The sequence below is a fragment of the Eutrigla gurnardus genome (genome assembly GCF_963514095.1).
Source record: "Eutrigla gurnardus genome assembly, chromosome: 10".
In the NCBI taxonomy this organism is placed as follows: domain Eukaryota; kingdom Metazoa; phylum Chordata; class Actinopteri; order Perciformes; family Triglidae; genus Eutrigla; species Eutrigla gurnardus.
The window spans coordinates 6,626,429-6,645,004 of record NC_139924.1 but is presented as its reverse complement, the minus strand read 5'-3'; the positions used below and the strand labels follow the sequence as shown (position 1 = coordinate 6,645,004).

Below are 18,576 nucleotides of genomic sequence, written 5' to 3'. Positions count from 1 at the left end.
ATATACTGGGCCTGTTCAAATATCAGTATGTTCCTATGATTCATACAGGTTGTGAGTAAGCTGCACCCACAGACCGTATCAGTGGTAGTGGAGGGAGTGAGTGAGTCACATTCCTGTTGTGTTGCAAAAGAAAAGAGATGAAAACAAAAAGCCACAGGACGTTTCACTGGACTAGCTGCCACTCTGTATACTGCCCAAGTGGCCAAGCCACCAATTGTGCTGCCTTCAGGTCCTGTGCCTGCGGACAGGAAGTCAGAGCATCAAACAGGTCACGCTAAACAGAAGAGGCATCACAAGAACAGCAATCGCACTTGAACCAAAACAATCTGAGCATTACGTCCTCTGGCCAGTTAATAAAAAAGTAAGACTTTGGTATAAACTGCTGTGCTTGCTTGAAAAGTATATAAGTCAAGGAAACAAATGTCAATACTGCACAAAGTAAACAGAGAGCCCATAAAAAATAAATATAAAAACAGGTTTTTGAGGAAATTGGAATGTGAAATGAAATAAAAGAAGGCCTCTATGGTAAAATCATTATAGATACACAGTCGATGCCTCTAAAATGCAAGCCACTACCACTTTAAGACCAATAACGTTAAAAAAAAGTGCTTAGCTTGTGAAATAGCACACATTCAGTGTTGGACTCTGGCAGGCAGACAAATCAAACTCATTAAGACTGTGCTCTCATCTGAGGATGTGCACCATCTATCCCTTTGTTTCACGGAGCCTGAGAAACGAGCTCTTCGCCACAAGGAAACCTCATTCTTAGACATATCCATTAAAATGCAACGGTGAACCAAAGCTAATAAAAGGAGACAGAGGACAACAGCATGACCACCTAACGGCATCATAAAGTTAGCGAGGGGAGCATAAATAATGGAACACTAATTTTCTCGAAGCGCCTTGGTCTGGCTACTACTGTTTTCTCTGTAGCAGCGGCTCCTGCCAGGCAGTATGGAAATCAGCTTGGAATATTTGTACAGACCGGGATGGAAAATGTATGAACTCGCTGCCACTGACTGTATGAATTAGGTGCATCGGAGCTGTAAAATAGTCCTGTCAAGGAGAGGGATAAAGAATAGAACCAACAGGTGAAGAAATGTGGGAACACAGTAGAGTCATTCCATAATGTTGGCTGGTTTCACCCTTAAAGACATTCAAACTGAGGACACATAAACTGGTACCGTTTAGCCAGACTAGCAAAAAACATAGTGAATTATTTTATTAAAATGAAACTAAATGACACGTTAGGGGATAACCACAGTCAGAAGCATTTTTCCAGGGATGAACATGAATATGCGTATCAAATTTCCAGGCAATGCAGTAATTGTTGAGATATTTCACAAAAAGAAACAAATCAGAACACCATGGTGGTGCAGGAGGAAACATCCGTCATGATGATAAATCATCTGGGAACCATTTCTGTAACTAAGTTATAACTTTAACCTGCTGGTGGCGCTAGATGAAGGGCAGCGGAAGACCAAAGTCTGTGAGATTAATCCTCTGAAGACCTCGGATGAAAGTTTCATGGCATCGCCCATCGTTGTTGTGGACAGACGTCTGCAGCAGTGGCCTGTCAAACAGCTATTCAAGACAGCAGCAGAGTAAACAGGAATCCTGCAGGGACAGCCGGCCCCATCACTACAGCCTCAGCACACAGCCCATACCCAGGACGACCAACCATTGATCCAACGCTAGGACGCAAGTCCCAGGAAACCTCTTTGCAACCGAGTCACATCCCGAGTCAATCAGTCCAAGATATAGCCTTAAAACCTCCCAGAGAACAGCCACTCAAGCCATAATAGTAATATCCGGTCCTGAACACCCCCCAGAATGAGATCATTACCTCCATTTCCTGCTACCCAGCATCATCCTTTCTGTATTTCTTTTTCTTATGTGACTACTAGCAAAACACACAATCTCGGGAGAATGCAGCCATCCAAGTATTGGCATAAATCCAGTTGCCACAGTAGAAATGTGTGTGTCTGTGTGTGTTCACATTTATTTATATTACCCCCACAGTGGACTGCCACTGTCAAGCTGATAGGGAACGAGCCATGTCCGGGGAGCAGGAGAGACTTGTGGTAGTGCTGCAGTGGTGAGACTTACAGCCAGGATGAATCTGGCCAGTCTGGAAAAGAGGCAGGGTGCAACTGCAAAGAGACGAGGGGACAAAGAGATGGCAGTTTGTTTGCAACAGCGAATACACTGTTGCCCAGGGAGAGTGAGAAAGGGATCGGTTTGCTCTTTGTCTGTCCACCTGACCCTCCGCTGTGCCCCCCTACACACTCTTTTACTCTATTGTTAAAGCTAATTTCTTTAAAGATTCGTCATTCCTTGTTTTAATCGCAGTGTTTCCTGTAGTGAGCCCACGAGCGAGGCAGGTGTCTGTGGCTAGTTCAGGTCTGTAATGAAAGTAAGGCATCCGAATGTCTCCTGGTCAACACAGTTTTAGAAAAAGGAAATAACTGGAGCAACAGGTTTAAAAGGGACATGTTTTCTTGTTGAATAAGTGCTGTGTGGTGGATCTAATTGCCTGATAGAATCTCCGACACCCTGAAAGAGATGACAAACACCGAATCACATAAGAGGGAGTCAATCAATATTTTACACTGAGTTTGAATTGAGCGTGCCAATTTAATTGAATCTGGACTTGGAGCTAATAAAAAAACATGCTTAGTCGGTGGAAACCATCATTTAGATGCTCCAAACAACATATTGAGGGACACAGGGAGCAGTGTTTAATTGGTGTCAGTGACATGTTTGAAAATCTGTCATCGGAACTCATTAAAAAGCAGGAAGATGCTTTTATTGTGTGGAATGAGGCTTCGTTATAAAGCTTTTAATGCTTTTAAGCAGAATTAATAACATTTTGCTTACAGGGTTACTTGTAGAGATAACATGCCAATTCCACTACACAAAGGATTAGAGGATAGTTATTTAACTTAACATCATAGCTGTCCATTACATGTTTGCTCATCTACTGTAGACTTTTGTGACGTTCTCTTATTTTTATTTGGGAAAAAATTACTTTGTGATAATTGGATTTTTACAGGAACTGTGTTTAAAACCTGTCTGGTCGTCTGACAGCGTGTGTCGCTCTCCTGGGGCGAATCCAAAATTAAAACTGTGTCTAGCGGTGTCACCACATCCTCAGATCTCTGCAATAATATTAAATGGGTGACGTGTTATCACCAGTAGAAATGATGGCCGAAACTAAAGAAATCACACCATGTTGTGTAAACTGAATTGATGTCTAAGGGTAGGGGTGCATCATAGCACTCTGTTCTTTCAACATTTGACAAAATGTAGGATTTTGGGGCAGAAAGGAAATTAAAAATATTATTTTAAATCTCACGTTTTGGTGTTTAATGCGTGGATGTCAGTACATTCTATTGACATTATAGTGTTCATGCGTGTTCATTAAGTACATGCACAACCACACAAAACATGATCTGAAGAAAGCAGCCACGGTTGTTATGGAGATGAATATTATGTGGCTTTCTCTTGTAGTCTTATTTAATTTAGTCAATGTTCCTTTCACATGTTGTCAAAGTATTATGCAACAAATTAATTAAGTGTGATGCTACATAAATGGAGACACTCAATAAAGGATTAGAAAAACCACTCAGTGCTCTGAATTAATGGCGGCTCTTTGTGCCAATGTACTCTGTGGTGGTCAGAGTGCAACTCGCCTAATGTTTAGATACTCAACGCCAAAGAGGCGGTGTGACAAATGTGATGGTCCTAATCCACTCTGTCAGCTTCCCTCCTGCACTGCAGACACATACAACGCTGTGACCTGAGGTGGATTAGAATTACAATTTTAACTGATTCACTGTCGATGACCTTGGGAAATAGTGTTCAGCTAAAATTCAAACCGACTGTTGGGAAGTCAAGGTGATGAGCTCGATCTGTATTGAAACCTTTAAACATTTCTGTGAACGTGTCGTCTATAAATAGCACGCAAATTTGGAAACAAAGCACAGAGTGTATGTGATTGCGTGGGAGAGAGGGGGGGGAAAGTGTTGGAGAGCGATAGAGAGGCATCAAGAGTCAGGAAGAGAGCGAAGAGGCGACACAGAGGCTAATCTATCAGAGAGAGATGTCTTTCCTGTGTTCACCTGAGAAACTTCAGAGCCCAAGGGCATTGTGTCTGCGTTGTTTGGCAGGAAACACACAGAAGGGGGAGAAGAAATGCTTTTGAGAAATGAGATGACTTCTGAAAACACTCAAATATAACTGTCACCATACAGGATGTTAGACTGACTCCGTTTTAATATCGGAGTGAAACCCCCCCTCACACTGCTGTGTGCTAGTAGGAACTGATGGAAGAAACCACAAATGATGGGTATGTATTATCCGTCTCCCTAAACAGCAACGTTTAAAATGACTACTGCTGCAACGACTACTACTCCCTGTAAGCAGCAGCTCTCTATCGATTCATACAATTCCCAATTTCCGTCTATTATACTATCAGTTTAAGCTCTTAGAGGCAACTCTCTCTGGTTCATAGCAGAATATATAAAATAGCTGACAATAACTTTACCTGAACAAGGCAGCAGCCATGTTCCTCCATTGTGCAAGTCCTCTGATTATTTTTTCAGTGTAAAAAAGACACAAAATGACTAAGCTAACATGAGGATGGACCAACCGACCAATATTGACATTCATTCAGAGAACAATATCTGCACACTAATTAAGACCAAAATTAAGAAGGTCCAGTCATCTGTAAATAAGCACATTTTAATTAAGAGTGTATTTCAAGGAAAGCTAAGATGGAATAAAAGCTGCATTCCTTTGAATTTGAATCTGGTTGTTTCAAAACATGTTGCTACCTAGGTCAATTACTTCTTTACAAAGTCGCAGCACTTAAAGCTGTGATCAAATATGCGATAGAGACCTGGAGAGATAACACTTTTCAAGGATTACTACACCACTGATCTAATTTGGATATGAATTGAGAAGATTGTGGCTGATACATTAGCACATTCCTTTGATAACAATGTTGATGCCAATAGATGCCTCAAGCGGCATGTTTCAAAAACATATACAGTATTGTATGAATCAATATCAAAAGAGAGTGGCCACACTCCAAAGAAGGTGAAGGATAAAGCCCCAGAATTAAGCCCCGGACTCAGAGCGCTGCCTCCCGGCTCCCTAAGGATCCACTCCAGAGGCGGATCAGCATGCTAAGTGAGATCCTGCAGTCAGAATAGAAAACACGGCCGTCTTAAGTGTCCACTCCATTTTAAACAGCCAACAATGGGGTTTGGCGTCATACTCCACTACTAATGGGTCACGCGGTATACAATCAATTCATGAATTTCATAAATTATTCAAATGGAGAAGCTGCTACAGTCAACTGTGCCTGACCACATTGACCTGAGGTAATGTGTACTGTGCATCGATAATCAAGGGCTTTGAATTATAGAATAAAAATATCTTTAGAAAAAACTAAAATGTTTGTTAATCAATACAAACATTATTAATTCAAACAAATGATTTATGTTATTTATGTTACAAAAATGATCTGGTGAATTCAAGCGTCCAGTAGAATAACAGTCTTGGTTGGTATTGAGTTCATGTATACCATTCCATGTTGTTGAATGAACTGTATTTACTCTAAAGTTACTGGGCCTCGTTTACTAATATATTAGTTAATATAATATAACTTAATATATTACTAAGTTAGTTCTTAAAGTTGTTTGATAGGTCCTAAGAAAAGTCAGCACCAGATTTGAAGCATGTTTTTGAATTGCAGAATTATTTATTCCTGTGTTCTTCATTTTTTAATCAGTTTGATTAAAATAAAGGTGCGTGTCAATTGATCCTAATTTGCATAAGTAAACACACTGCCGGTCCCCATAAAAGGGCGTGAGACTGCAGATCCGTGAGCACACAAATCCAATGTTCATGCTACAGAAGAGACATTATTTATCAACTTACATGCTTTCAAATATTGTGATCTAGATCTAAGCCATAATAATAATTTGTATCATTTGATAATTTTTCCTGAGCGCTCCAACTTTTCTGTGCCGCTCTGCAAGTTTAAAAATCTCAGAACTTTCCAGTGAGGCAGCGGTGATGTTGATGTAGAAAATGGAGGAGAAGTTTGATAAGCCGAGTCTGTCAGACAGATGGTGTCATAACAAAGACCGAAACGCCCATTTGTGGGAGCAGATCGGCCGGGGCGAACGCTCATTGTTGCTTGTGCTGGGATCGGCGTACGAATCATCTCTGTGGGATCATCTCCCTCGCTGGAACGCTACAGCTGTCAAATCCACACACAGTATGAAGCGAGCATCCCCGGGTCCTCACGCTGAACAAAACAATGACACACAAATAGATAGAAGCCCAAGTAGAAAATAAAAGCAAAGAAGTGGTGCTAGTTCATCATACAGCAGTAGTGAGTGGTGATATGTCGTCAAGATATTGTTGTCATGGAAACATTGAAAAAACCCAGCTCGGAGCACTTTTTTAAATGAAACGCTGGGATGAAGCGCTCCCCGGCGCCCCGTGGCTGCTTTTCTGTTCTTACCTGAGAACAAATTGCAATGTCAAGTAGGTTTTAAGAAGAAATGGTTGGTGAATGAGGCCAATTACACTAAAATTAGAGTAAGAGGCTCATTTTACTCACGAGTAACAAATGTTAGTTCTGACCCGAATAGACGTCTTCATTCACTCTCCTGTGCCCCTTTAGTCATTACTTTCTCTCAGCCACACCTCTTGGATCTTATCCTTTCTTGCACTTTCCTCTATTATCATGTCGAAAAGGAACTCCTTACAGCTTCACTTCACACCAATGAGCAAGCCTAAAAAGTTTCACCACATTTATCTCTGCAAGACACCGACTACAATCTCTCCCCTCAACAGTGTACTGGTTGGTGCAGATTAAAATCACAAATAATGCTTGACTGGCGCAGAAGCTGTGTGTGAATTAAGTCGCTTTCCCTCTGTGTGTGTTGTTATCCAAGCCTCTCCTTTCTTTGTTGTGGGCTTCCTGTGCTTTTAGTGCATGTTTGTGCATTTGATACACCTGAAACGTATCTGGGCTTCTCCTCACTGTTAGCTCTGTCACATTTGCAGTACACTGCTGTTAGCATTGTTAGCTGTGGGCCGCCATGTTCAGAGGTAATCTAAATGCTCCCAATCCTGAACCCTTAAACACAAAGTGTCACAGATTTACTCTACGGGCCTCCCAAGCTTGTGAAGCTTCACAACACAAACTACAAAATGATAGGGAGGCAGTGGCATCGCCTTTGCTCGCCACCCTCGGTCTCGTGGTACCTTGAAGCTCCTGCTCCTCTCAATTAGCACAATTTCAATCACACATCCAATAAGTGCTCTGTTGTGCTTCCAGAGGTGATGCCAGCATCCAACCTCCAGCCATCCCAGCATTGTCAGACTCCATCTGAACCCAGAGTGGTGATTAGTCTCGAGGATAATGTCAGTGACATCTATTAGACCTGTCCCCATAATCCATCTAATTGATGTCTGCACCAATAGCTCTGCACATACCTTTATAATCATTGTTTAATATCTATTAACTTGTCTCCTTTGAATGTACAGAAGATTTAGTGTGTGAAAAAAAATGGATGGATGGACTGAAATATGAAAATGAGATCCCAAAAATCTCATCAGAGGTCTGCGTGTGCCGGCTGCATTCAGATCAGTAGTCCGGCACACGACTACAACTAATACTGCTGCAATCTGGCTTCATGGCTTGTCCACTGTGAGCTATTAAACTGCTGCACCACCTCCAGAGGCTTCCCCCCTCAGATCACTGCTGACCCGAGAAGCGATCAACCAAGTCCTGATTAATGGGTTTCCAAGCTTGGAGGCAATCACGCTCAGAAGGTTGGGCCGAACAGTTACATTCAATCCCCCTTTATTGCATCAATAACCTCAGTTATCGATTAATCAGCATAACATTTTAAGATGAGAAACTTAATTAGGGGTGTGTGACACATCTTATTTATTTCATACAAAAAGTTTCCAGCTTGCATTTTCAGAAAAAGGGGCTTTTTAATCCATTTTAGACAACTGGGACCAGATTGAAGATCTATACAGGTATTACTGCAGACTCCCGTGGTAAAACCATGGAGATCAGCATGTGCGGAGGCAGGCCAAGACTGATGACATTAAGAAATCGAGCTTCGAGGTAAACAGCACAATTCTTAAATTGATTTTGTCACTTCAAACTGAGGTGGGAGGCTACAGACTTTCTTCAACAAAACTCTTCAAAGAAGTGTTATAGGTCATCTGGGGTGAGAGGGAGTGACTTGTCTCTGTCCAAACAGTGTTGTGCTGCTGGTGGAGGCGCTGGTGCATCGCAGGGACAAAGACTTTCCTCATCAATCTAATGCCTCTCCCCCGGAGGTAATCATTTCCACAGAGCAACATGGCATCTCATTTGGCTGATTCGCTCTCAGCGTCAGTCCGCCTGAGACACCTTCACAACAGAAACTCTGGTGTGAATGAACACACACACTTAGATTATTAGACAACCTGATGGCACAGACTCACACATCGAGAGCAAATTGGCATTACTGAGTGCTATTTTCCATTTGTGGGAGAGAACCACGGTTGCAACTAGCTATTCTGTCAATCTGTTGATTATTCACTATAAAATAAAAAAATCTGATGTTTATTAATCCACTAATTATTTCAGTTCCTTATAAGACAGATACAATAAAGATATTCCTTTCAAATTGTAATACTATAATACAAAAAATGCCACAGAACACACAGGTATTTTATATCTTACAGTCAGCTATACCCTTCAGCTATTTTTTCTGAATGTGTTTGTCTGCATCATTACAAAAGGAAACAAACACACTGCATGTTCTCAAACAGGATGTGGAAATGGCAGATTTGAAAACAGCCATGCCGCAGAGAAAAAAGTGAGTCTGCTGAAAACAAAGCAGGCCTTTTATGGATGTCCCATTGCATGCTTAGCTTCTTTGGCCGGGGCCTCCATCCATCCATCATCCATCCATCCAACTATCCATCCTCCATCCATCCATCATCCATCCATCCAACTATCCATCCTCCATCCATCCATCATCCATCCATCCATCCATTCATCCATCCATCCATCCATCCACAGAACTCTCGCCAAACTCCCAGTAAAAACTGCTTAAAGCCACAACTACCTATCAACTGGAAACACAGGTGGGACCTTTAAACCAGGATGTCATGGAACAACACATCTGTGATCGTTACCGAACACTCACAGAGAACAATCTTTCCTCTGGCATCAGATGTACTTCAACATGTGGGATAACACTCTTTTATTCTACTTCCTTGTTCTCTCTCTCTCTCTCTCTCTCTCTCTCTCTCTCTCTCTCTCTCTCTCTCTCTCTCTCTCTCTCTCTCTCTCATTGAGACATTGGCATTGAGATACATTTACTGAGGGCTGGCATGTTCCCTTGACATTTTAATTAGCTGGTATTTAATTCAGCCCGACCCCCTTCCATCTTTGATCAGCCAGTGGAAGCTCTGATAAGGACCTGTCACTCACAGGCAAACACCCGGCTCATTCCACAGCAAATTGTCTCTTTGCCATCTTTCTGATCCTCTTTACCTGCGTGGTCACGGGAGAACTGTTCACGGCTCGGTGAAAAACTAAAAGAGCAACGACAACATTCCCAACGCTCAATTCAGTACAGCATGGACTGTGACAGGGTTCAATACGAATGCAGTCCTTGATTATTAAGAGTTGAGAGGTTTCTGGAAGCTTATTTAAAAAAATAAAAGCACAGAAATGTAACTTTCTGTGTATACTTCACCGTATGTGTGTGTACAATATGTTTTAATTAATAATGTTGGAGCATTACTGATATATTAAAACGTGTTCCCTTTTTTAAAATCACTTTATTTTTAATGTAATATTGCTGAACAAAAAAGGTGACCAAAGACGACGCATCAGGCTTTTCAGCATCGTGACAGATTTCAGATCATTCCCACCAGGCCGAAGGTCTTTTGTGTCCCAGAAAAACACCAGAGGAATCAGCTGCACAGCTCTAGATCAGCTCTAGTTTTAACAGTATACATTTCGCTCGTACTCAGACTGTGACAGAGCCAAAGTCGCAAGACAAATCCTCCCCCTGCTCCGTGTGCACTAAGCTGGCTACTCCGTGTGAGTGCTCCACTCCCCTTATGACAAGGAGCACGGCCAGCTGAGATCTTCATGTCTGAAACGGAGTGTCTCAAAAATGTGTTAATTACTATCTTATATATTGCTGTGACTGGTATTTTCTCCAAAGGGTATCATTTTCGGGCTGGAGGGGTACTCAGTGTACCTTTTGAATACTTCAGAACAGATCCAGGCTCAGGACGTGTGTCCAATTTTTGGACCCATTAATACCGCTAACTAGCCACGACCGTTCAATTATCAGCAGAGTCTAATGAAACGTAGTGCTTTTATCGACTAGACATTAGCCGAGAGTGTTGTCAGAACCTCTGTCTCCATGCCACCAAGCAGTCATAATCCAGCCCTGACCTTTCCTGCCCCATTACCGTTAGATCCGCCACGCAAAGGACTCCCCATCCATCAGCCAGCTCACCCAGTGACAGCAGCCAGTTCCGGTGCGACTGGCGGCCGCTTCCACTGTAAATGGGATTGGAGCACGTCTACAAAGGCTGAAACAATAGCACCCTTCACCACACACCGCTGGAGCCAGCTGTGGCGTCTAGCCTCTCTACCAGCCGCTGCCCTTCATCCTCCTGCTGGCCGCATCTAAAAAACACTCACTCAACAAACTCCTTATTTTGCATACTGTTTCTAATATGAGAGGTATCATGTATTTCCCTCTTGCTAAATCCTCCAACAGTCTCCCTTTCCTCCTTTTCCTGAACCGCCCTCTCTCTACTCTACTACTCCTTATTACCCCTTTTCTCGTCTGCTGCACCTCATGGCCTTTCTTCTCCATCTTTAATTTGACCTCTCCTTGGAACTCCTCCTCCTCCTCGCCCTTCTGGCTCTGATGTCATACCTGTCAGTACCTGCAGAGGACCAGCGTTGCCATTCAACAGGTAGTATTGGTTCACAATAAAGAGAGGCACGGCCGTTAACTCAACGTACAGAAATACGACCGGAAGAAAAACCAACAAAACTAGTGAATTATCACTTCAGATTTGTGCCCACTGAGTTTAACCGTGAATCATTTATATACTTCCAAGACTAGATAGCAGAAATTACAGCACACATTCATAAATAAACGTGACGCAAGTGGCGGAGGGGACCTTATGGTTTCATGGGTTTAGATTTTCCAATTATGCACCGCTGTGCCCCGATAAAGCCCAACGGCAGTTAATAATGCTGACATAAACCATTGCACCGTGTTCACAGGCTGCACAACAGGATATAGAGTGTAACCGCCAAAGGTGAAGTGTTGGAGAAACGCTGCTCGGTTCTTTTGAACACACAGTAATGAATGTGTGAATGGAAGCCACACAAAGCCTCCATCATCATGGGTTCTCTCAAGAGTTTTTTACGCACCACATATCTGGAACCGACTTCTAGAAAGCTGCAGGTCTGCTGCAAATCTCAGCTCTTTTAAATCAAGACTGAAGACTTTTCTGTTTGCCGCTGCCTTTCAGTAAACAATACTATTTATGAATTTCTTATGCTGCACTGTATTTTCTATTCCTTGATATTCTTGTTTTTTGTTGTTGTTTTTATTTTAAACTTTATTTTATTATTGGCTTGTTTTAATGTTTTCTCCAATGCTTTTAATGTTTTATGTAAAGCACTTTGCCTTGCCTTGCTAAGTTTGGGTTGTTTGTTTTGTTTTTCACTCCTATCCTGTTGTTACATTTAAATCAAAAACACATACTTTAGCAAAAGCTTAAGCTTAAAACATGTTTGCAGCATCCAATCCAACCATTATTTTTCTGAATATAAACTGAAATAGTGTTCCCATAACAGGGCTGTGTATTGAAATACTCACAGTTCTGTACAGCTAACTGTCACATGCGACTGCTATTCACTGGCCAGATGCTGCCACAACTGAAAGCAACCTCAACCTTCACCCATATGTTATTGAACATGTACTTACATTTATCACACAATAATCCAGGTATTTCTACAAGGCGATAGAGTACAGTATGTGTGTACAGTAATGTTCCTGTCTGATGGCTGCGTTCACTACGTACAGTACGTTCTACAACTGTTAAATCTGCAGATGCAGAGAGCTGCCCCATTTTACCAGAGGTAGCCTTATACAAACCATTTGTCATTCTGTCAGTAAGTGACTCTCGATAGCAGTTGCACTGTCTAATTCATTCTGAGCTTCCTTCATAAGCTGCACTTCACCTTGTAAAAGTCGGCTTCTTAACTCTTTCTAAACCCTCGGATCCCCTCGCCGCGCGTCCTCCCCGTGTATATCCAGCGTGCCACACAGCCGCAGCTTACTGCGGGGGAATCGTGTATTATCCCTTGTCCTCTGCACCCGCTCGTAAGTCTCTCCTTTCCTCTAATTTCATTTTCCAGCGGGGCTGTCAGGCATATGGGCGGACCTGTCTACCACATGGTGAGAGGAGCAATGAACAATTTATATCCCGCCTGTTGGGACACAATCACCAGGCATCTTCACAATTGGCCCCATAAATATTGAGACAAACTATTTAAACAGCTCTGATCAAACAGGAGTCAGAACAGAACCGACGAACATAGTGTTTACCAACAGTTTGAAATAACAGTAACAGAGAGCTGGAGTCTGTAATATACACTTTAATATAGCAGTTATGAAGCACCCAGAACCCTGCAATCCATCTATAATCCCCTTTTCTACACGCTGACCCCGTTTACTTTGTTCTGACTTTTACCTACTTCATCTTCTACGTTGTCTCCCCTCTCCGTGACCCCTTCACGGCCCAGAGCACATCAACCTTTCTACACCTTTTTAAAAAACTTTCTCTATTCTGAGCCTTCGAGCGGGAGGGCTGTGAAAACACACCTCTGGATTGCACAAAGGCACAAGGGCCTCTTCAGCGCACACAGACCAGACCTCCAATTCTAGCTGCTCCGTTGAGCTCAGGGCTGGGAAGAAGAGTAAAGCAAGAGGTACAGTTGATGTCCAAGAAAGCCTGTGAAATGTTCTCCGCAGAAGCAGGAGAGGCCTAATTAGGCGGTTCCACACTGACCGTGTTCTTTAATGATACCCCGAATGTTCACAGGCCGTTGCTCGAAGGGTAAACATACAAAAGATCCACATGAAGGCTCACACACAATCACATGCAGATCACTGGATTTTTGTTTCCCCGAGTCCGAATGCCTACTCATTACCATCGATGAGAGACTTCACAGTGAGAAACCCCATTAACAGTCCATTACCAACTTTTCAGGAATAATGAGTATCCAGTGTGGTTTTTAGAAGCAAAGTTAAAACGTATTACAGGCACACAACAACTGCAGCCCCTATTTATAACCTCTATCAATACAGCACATCACTTTAGCAACAATAAGTTTGAAAAAATGTTTTTTCTTTGTGAATCACTTATTTAATCCTTTTATCTGTGATTGAATTGGAGAGAAAAAATCTATTTAACTGACTACTCTGAAAGGTTTATTCTCGTCATCGCTTCAGAATCCATTAAAGTCAACACTTAATTCTTGACATTTCTTGAAAGAAGTTGAACATAAATTGAAATAATTTCATCACGCTTATCATTTCAGTCCACAGAAATACACTTTTAGATCTCGTACAAATAAACTTTTCGTTTGAGTTTTTCAGTGCATTTATATGCGTTTCCAATAGAACCTGCTGATTACCTGCTGAGTGCAATGACATTCTTCACTCATGTAATAATGATTTGCTGATTAAATTTATATCGTCCTTAATCAAAGGGAAATCAGTGACATTATGTTTAATTATTCGCTATCATCTAAAAGAGCAATATATGACATTCAGAGCATAAATATAGCAGTAAAACAAATATTTGCTTTGTAGAGATATAGTGGATTAATGTCTACATGAACAGAGAATTAAGTCACTCTCCCTCTGTGTGTGTTGTTATCTGAGCTTCTCCTTTTGTTGACAAAGTCGAGCGGCGTGCACACTTTTAGTGGAACAATCTGAACTCTCTCAATCTCATAGAACGCACCTTAAAGTTCCCAGTTCAAAGACATTTCCAGATATTTCCCACATCGGTTCGCATGAATTTCTCTTCGAGTAATTAGCCGAGCGGCGACGGCACATTAAAAGACGCCAGATGGCATTGGAGCTGGATCGGTGTTGTGGTCAGCTCAGGCATCCCAAAACAAGTTCTCCTCTGGCCTCCGGTATACAGTAGCTGTCTGCCTCAGTCCTTGTATCTGTCTGCCTCAGTAATCTGTCAGGGAGCAGACAAACATCAGCGGGCTTTATCTCTACTTCTCAGGAGCAGCGAGGAGAAGGAGGCAGGAAGAAGGCAGGTGGTCCTGCATCAACGCAGGCCCAGGCAGACTCACGACTTGAGTCAACACACGATAACAAACTCATTAAACACGCACACACACACACAACATAACACTTCGTCTGGAGGAAAGGAAGGAGTTCATGAGACATGCTTCTCTTATCAGAACATAGAGCATCAATGATGCAGTAAACAAAGTGTGCCAAAGATTATTTTTATGAGCGTGGCTCACCAGAACCAGTTCAACGTTTCCAGTAAGGCTGAGCAGAAGGATTTACCCAGTGGCAATATTGAATTCTACGGGTTGACACACACGGAGGGACTATAATACACCATCTGCTCCAAAGTGATATTCAATACTTGCATCTCATGCAAGATTGCACATGTGGGCAATGATATTGAAACCATCTCCTCAAACCACTTTCCTTGAGCCAAAAGTCAAATTCTGTCAGTAGCAGATTTCACAGGGCACTCGTGCCTCAGAGAGATTCACTGTCTTTACAGCGCACTGTGTGTTCTGGCATTTGTATTCGCAGCATACTGCTGCTGCCCGTGGGGGGATATGGTGGCTTAAAATATATGAAAAGCGTGTTATCCTGCATATGAATATCAATTGGGTTTTTTTCTGTCACTTGCACAAGAGTTTGTAATATGACATAGGGCTAAGGCTAAATAAGTGGCATTACTTCCTGAGGAGTGTGCACTCAGGTGTACAGTACCAGTACAGCCAGAAACAAGCAGGTACTTCACCTTTTTGCATAATGAAGGCTACTTTTTGTTTCGTATCATAAAGATGATGATCGGCAAAGAGGAGGGTTTTTGCTATGCAAAGCATGGAGACGATCAACACACACGAATCCAGGATACGTACTGAAACAGAAAGTTCAGCTAAAAATCAGTTATCCTTAAATTGTTCAAATGAGAGAAGGGAACTGAAGTTCATACACCAGACGAGACGAATCAGGAGGGCAAACCAGCAAAAACAAAATACGGGAAATACATTTTTTAGGGTGCATTTGTACATGGATGGACGAAAACCACTCGGCTGAAGAAATCTCTATAAAATAAACCCCTTTCATGCAAGCAGTGATAAATTCTAGTTCAATAAGCAGCTTTTGTGTCACATGCAAAGGCTGTAAAAACATTTTGGGATGGTGAAAAAGAAAAATTGCACTTTTTCTACGCATTGTGGTGCTCACAGAAAAGAGCGTGTGTCACTGTTAGGTTGCCATGAGAAATTTGGACTCAATCTGGCCTTGAAGAAAAGATCTTTTTGTACGTTTAATTAAAATGACAACAATCATTTCTGTAGCAGCAAGTACTCAAGCAGCTTAAAGGGAAACTTGACCCTGGAAGCTGTTATGATGTTACAGTTAAGTATATTATCAGCCTGCGATGTTTGGTGTATCCGGGGGATATTTTGTGGTGTCTAAACCGTTCCCCTTCTTGTTACCTCCTTATTTTTCTTCACCGAGCCTGATTTGCTTCTAATTCAGTTAGTGTTTCAGAGAACTTGCCTTCCCTTCCGATTTCACCAATGCTTGAGTTTATATTACGGATGGGAGCCATGCAGAATACCAATCACAATAGTAAGAGAAAAGGGGTGTACACCTTGGTTAACCTCAGACCTTTTTTCTTCCTTTTTCTATCATTGCGTGTGACAAATGACAATAAAACGTACACACCTGTGCATCATTTATATTTGTATTGTACGTGTGTGTAGTGATGTGTTTAAATGACAGCCTAGCTGTGATGAGTATTTGGCATGATCTTAGGGTTTTTTTGGCTATTCATCCACAATTTACACAAGAAGGGTTTTTTTATGCTTATATCACTTACGGGCTCTCATAATTTCCAATAAAAGAGATAAAGAGTCGGATAAATCTCTGCATTACGCCCATTCATCTCTATAACATCAAAAGATGATGAAGTTTGTGGAATGACGGGCGGGGAGACCTTCGCCGAAACTCATTGTGATTCATTATGGCCTCCCCTCTCCTTCACTCTTCTTCACTCTCTCCACGCGGTCATTGAAAAGGGCAGGTGAGTGACGGCTGATTACCGAACATCTTCTCCCTACCTTTGATCTCCTGAGGTGTGGGGCTCTAATCCATCTTGCTGCACAGGAGGCTGTCTGATCTGGGTTGGTTGTGGTAGCCACTTAGCTTCTCCTCATCTCACGTACACATGTAGTGTGTGCCCCCGAGTCTCTCTCTCTCTCTCACACACACACACACACACACACACACACACGCACAACACACACACACACACACACACACACACGGTTTGGGCAAAAGCTGCAAGAGAAGGAAGAAAATTCTGAGTCAGTTTATGGATGATATTATGAGGAATAGACATATAAGGCGTGCAATCAATTTCACACAGTTCGGGGTTTTAGTCATACAGACACATAAACACATTATTGTCGCGGATATCATTTTGGGAGCATTTTCAAAAGATTTATAAAATCAAACTTTGTCGCTGCTGTGAGTAAACAATACATTAACCTTCCAAAGCATCTTCAGAAAAAAATGGCATGACATAATAAATCAGATTTCTGGTGAGGTATCAAATTCTGCAGTCCTATTACGAATGCTGAGGGAAGCCATTGAGTTTGGGATCGGCACTGCAAACCTCCGTTACAAAGTTCACGGCCCCGTTTTGCTGATGGCATTGTTTTACCATTTGTCCCTTACTCAGATAGATATTCCGCTTCCATACGGCCCCTAAACACACTTTGAACAGGCTCGGATACAAATCGGCATTCAAAACAAGGCCTGGCACCCAATATTTCAAGGCAATTTCCAGAGTGAGAAAGTAAATGTCACTTACAAGACGAGCATTAATCTCATGTCATTGCATTTTAATGGCACCCTTACTCAGGAGAGGATTTCAACTTCTCCCTGGAGATCAAACTAAACGTTTAGCACCGCGGTGAGATGGCACCCCCTATGTCGAAGCAGATGGACAACCTGCCTCGCCAGCGACTGTCAGCGCACCAGAACTACGCACCTAACATGCACAAGCTTGCACACACAATTCAAATGTAGCTCTTTCCTGAATATTAAAGTTGCTGTGTACAATTTGACTTTTGCCTTTCTGGCTCATCCAGTGGGAACATAAAAAAAACAAAAATCAATGATTTGATTGACAGCGATGTGTGTCACTGAATCCACCCGGGGGAGCCACTTCCTAAAAGTAGCAATCTAACACGGACGCCCACTTCACGCAGTGATTGGCCAGGTGTCGGCAGATGAGTTGAACTTCATCCCCACACTTTTCACACGGTCTTCCAGAGAAGACAGGAACACGACAGGAAAATGTGCATCATTATCTCCATATTGACACGATAAGCGCGTCTCGCATCTCTCCGTGGCTTTTCACCGTTTTTCTATTCAGAACAGAAAGAAACTTTAACCTTCAAACGTGTTCGCATATGACATCCAGCTGATTTCGCGGGGTTATGCGTGGTTCACTGCCCGGTTTTGGTGAATTGGCATATCAGTCGGGGATGTAGATGAAAAGATACTGATGTTAACGGGTCATTTAACCAGCTCCCCTAAAAGGGGCGCCAGAAAGAAAGAAAAAAGAAGGATGGGGAAAAAAGAGTAATGCATGAATTTTCATTGATTTTCGTTTCAAAGTGTGCCTTCAGAATCACCTGAAAGATGTTATAATCACATGAATCACATAGTGGATTAAAAGTCTCGGAGTAAACTCATTACATAAAGTGCATACTCGAGGAACCCAAAACAATTGATGAATAATTCTGAAGCAAAACATCATTGCAGCGGACAAATCCCCGTTCCGTTTGTTCGACTCTCACATTTGGCCATTTAAGCAGACCACACTGTTATATTGTCGATAGACATTGGTTTAGTAGTGGCGGTTTGTCTTTGCACTATTGATGTGATTACATCTGGCCGACTCCTCAGTAGATTAATGCTGCTTCTCCATAATGGTAACAGGAAAACAGAGCTACTGTTAGCGCTGCTACTTGATCAACTTAGATCTGGCTTGAATGTCCTCCAATGGCTCAAGTACATTAACTGAGATGAATCAATCGCTGCATTCAAAGCGCCGTTTCATTCAGTTGCACGGAATCCACTTGTCTGTAATTACTTGCAATGACTTTAAAAGAATCCAGCTGAGGAGATTTAAAGTGGGCAC

The 18,576-nt window shown here is 42.2% G+C and overlaps 1 protein-coding gene across 1 annotated transcript in view; it reads right to left on the bottom strand.

Annotated features, from left to right (window-relative positions):
- Positions 1 to 16,681, bottom strand: part of grik4 (glutamate receptor, ionotropic, kainate 4) — a 182,894-nt gene extending 166,213 nt beyond the window's left edge. The window contains exon 1 of the mRNA XM_084019062.1: positions 16,484 to 16,681. The gene's annotated coding sequence lies outside the window, so the exon portion shown is untranslated. The remainder of the gene's footprint in view (positions 1 to 16,483) is intronic.
- Positions 16,682 to 18,576: the final 1,895 nt, after the last annotated feature.